The sequence below is a fragment of the Chinchilla lanigera genome, unplaced genomic scaffold (assembly GCF_000276665.1).
Source record: "Chinchilla lanigera isolate Chin_1 unplaced genomic scaffold, ChiLan1.0 scaffold00175, whole genome shotgun sequence".
Taxonomy (NCBI): domain Eukaryota; kingdom Metazoa; phylum Chordata; class Mammalia; order Rodentia; family Chinchillidae; genus Chinchilla; species Chinchilla lanigera.
Window position 1 is genome coordinate 641,821 of NW_004955576.1, and position 3,920 is coordinate 645,740.

Genomic DNA, 3,920 nt, shown 5'->3' on the forward strand with positions numbered 1-3,920 from the left:
CTTCCAGTTTGACCCGGCAGTTTGAAAAGTTTGACCTGCCAGTTGGAACTGTACCTGACCTTGTTTTCTCCCCAGTCTCTGGCTCACCCGCACATTAGGATCTGCTAGCTGGAGCCAACTCGCTGTGCCCTGATTTTAGTTGCCCCTTTGGAAAATGGCAATGGGCCTATTGCCCCCTGGTGTGGACACCCAAAGTGCACTGGAATCATAAACTTCCACTAGAGTCTGCACCATCCACTGCTCTGTTCAGGTTGTGTATTTCTCTGAGGGCCTTTAGACTCACCAGGGCTCACTGTGCCTCTCCAGGCTGGAGCTGCCCCTCTCAGCTTCAAGCTAGGACTCAGGGAGAAGGCGCCACTTCCCACCTCCCTTTGCTGTGCTGGAATCCCTCTCTTTACTCTGCCCACTGGTTCCCATTCTCACTTCACAGCCTTTCCGGAGCCCCAGAACCCACTTCTGTGTTCTTCCATCCCAAATTTGCAATATTGCAGCTTTTGGCTTTCAAATCTCAGACAGGCTGTTTGGTGCTATTATGCGTTATTCCATCATTTTCTGAGAAATTCCTCTCACACTTTACTGGAGTAAGACTGAAGCCGTTCTCCTAGTAGGACAGAAAAGATAAGTGCCCTGTGATGCTTCAGTTGTCTTCTATTTGATTTAAGTCACTGTGCAGACTCAATGGAAATGCTGCTCTCTACTCCTGTGTCTCCTGGCAGACTGTGGTGTTAAACACATTCTAGCTCCATGTGGCATGGTCTTGTCACAAAATCATGAGCCAAATGTAGCACTCAAAGTGTAAAAGAAGTTAACTGCAAGAAATTCTGTACTGCATGTTAAAATTCTCGATTTTTGCATTTTGGCTTGCAAAGTTCAACAAGATTTTGTTTTATTTTGCTCATAAAGAATATGTTGTCTGAGCCCCTTATCTAGACTCTGAAGAGGAAGATTAACTTTTAATGTTCTTTCCTTTAGAGGACTAACATTCAGACATGTATAAAATGATTTTTGGATGGTCGAAAGGTGAAATCTGTCTCAACTTGCCAGCCACTATAGTAGAAATGGAAGAAATGTACAATTGATTGAGTAAAAACAACATTTAGATTCTACACACCAATATTGTTTATGAAAAATTTCACTGTAAAAATACTATTGAAATAATGCAATGATCACTGTAGTACACACTGTCTAAGAAGAACATGATACACCAGTCCATCTCCTGAATTCTACAGCCCTGTGATGTTGACACCTCTCCCTTTGAGGGTCTGGGTCCAAACCCGTTTAGGAATATGGCTGTTCTGTCAACCATGATGCAAAGGAGTATAGGTAAATTTCAGGGCAAGTCATTAAAGACAGTAGGGTTTCTGCATTTTTGTCCTAGTTAGCTTTAGAATATTTATTTCACTTCATGGAGCAGACCACAATGTTTTGGTGGTTAGAGCTGACAGCCACCATCAAGTACCAGAAACTTCTGAAAGGAAACCTGTAGGTGTCTTCAGCCCTTAGACCCATCACTCTGTAATCGACCTGAACCATAAATTAGTTTTCCTTGTTTAAACTATTAAATATTTTTGAGGTTTGATTTTTGTTTGTACTTCTTTGCTTGTTGCTTTTAATAGTTAGAAAAATTTCACTGCATGTTTTTTTTTGGTAGCAGGAATCAAACTCAGGACCTTGCACATTCCAGGCAGGTACTTGTGCCACTGAGTTACAACACTGACCCTTTGGTATGTTTTCATTAAGTATAAAAAATATTCTGAACACATTCACTATATGATTACAGCACTCCTCTGCAGAAAGGTAACATTTGCAAATGGATACTGGCCTTACCTGATTACATGATTATTATACACTATTAGAAGCGGTTTGTCATAGCTGGAGTGGGGACATTTATGGGTAAAAGGTAACACTAAGGAATGAGGAATTTTCACATAAAATGGCCTAACGTATTCACTGAAGTTTGAAATAAAATAAGTATTTTATAACAGAGACAGAGATGAAGGTTATGAATGGGCTCAGGAACACTGACTTCCACTCCCCAAACCTGACCTGCCCACAGCCACTGCTGAGTGCCCAGCTTGCCAAGAAAAGAAGACCAGTGCTAAGCTCCTGCATGACACCATCTCCCATGGTGCTCCGCTTGCACCCTGAAAACAATTTGATTGTGTTGGATTTCTTTCATCATGGCAGGACCAGATCTTTGTCTTCATTTGAAAAGGCACTTATTCTTATTATGGATTCTTCCTCCCTGCATATAATCCTTGCAGCAACTCTACTAGCTAATAAAATGCTTCTTTTTCCGTCAGTGTCTTCTATACAGCATTGACTCTTAGCAAGGAATACTCTCCTAGGCTAGGGAAGAATGGTAATGTCCTCATGCTCATGGAATTCTCTGGTCTTGGCAAATCCCCTGCCATCCTTGTGCAGGTGGATTGATACAATGGTGAAAAGTCTTTTGAAGATGTAATCTCAGTTTTACTGTATAGTAATGAATTCTAAGCCCAAGCAAGTTATCCATGTGTCTGCCTGAACTACTAGTCAGTATTTAGCATTTGAAACTAATCCCATAGACTGACTTTCTGAGTGCAGGAATCAATGTGTGAAATTGCAAATGATACCACTGAGCACTAACATGCTCCTTATGTGACCCTGTGTTCTACTAATGTACCAATCTGTTTCACAGATGGATAAGTTACTACCGAGAGAAACAACAACGATTCCATTGACGTGAGTTCTGACAATGTCCCCTGGCAATTCTGGGCCCCGCATGAGTCTGACTCAGCGTCTTTCACAGGGAGTTATGGTGCTAATGGTGATAAATGGTTGAGGCTATCAAAGAAATCTTGGGCAAGTGCCCCTCAAGAGAGGTAAGGATAAGCATCAGGCCTGGATCTTTCACTCTGAATAACTACTAGGAAAACAATAGACAATGTATTAATTACTGTAACTCTCCTACTAACCTGTTTTTGAACTCTGTTTTGTTATTTTCCACCTTAAAGTAAAATAAAAAAGAAATAATAAACTGAAGAAAAAGAAATACCAGGGATCCCTCTTGAGATGTAGTGTTACCGAGGCCTATTAGAAAGGTGAAGGAAAGCTGCAACAGCCTAATCCTGGCAGAGTAAGCACTTGTCCTGAGGGCTCGGGAAGAAAGTTTAGGATTAGCCCTCTGTGTGGATAACATGGAGCCCCTGAGGTAGCACCTGAAAAGGTATGAAATCTCTTGTAGATGTTGTGTTGTATCCCTGTACTATATAATATAAATACAGTTGACAGTACAGCAGTTAAATATTGTTAAATCTACTTTTTATAGGTTAAGCAATGTCAAGGGAAGTGTGTGCATTACCCAGAGAAATTTCGATCCTAATATGGAGAGGAGTGAATGCATACTCACTTTCATGCAGAGCATCTTCAGTATGTAAGGTGGAATTATACCCTTGTTATTATCTGGATGGGAAATTATATATATGGTTTAAGGAGAAGTGCTTGGCTGTGAAATCAACCCGGGGTGCATTGTGACTGCTAATCATGACAGGTCTGCTTGACTGGGTTGAGCAATATCTAGCAGATTAGCAGAGCCCATTGCTGGATCTGCCTGATGCATCTTTCGGATATGACTGGTATGTAGGTCACCAACCTGGTCAGGCGAGGACCTAAAGTTACTGCAGTTGGCATCCTCCAATGGGATAACTAGACAGGTACACTAAAAGGGTGAAAGAATGTGTCTGCAGCTGTGTATTGAAGCTCCAGTTTTCTCAGCTACAAAACTCAGCCTCATACCAGGGAATCTCAAGGTAGGTGCCACCCTTTTGATATTGAGCTGGTGTTGCTTTTCAATCTCTCTTATTCTTTGAATTACAAACTCTTCTATAGAGCAGCTGCTGGATTATCAGACTCTCCATCACCCAGGCAATATCTGGGGC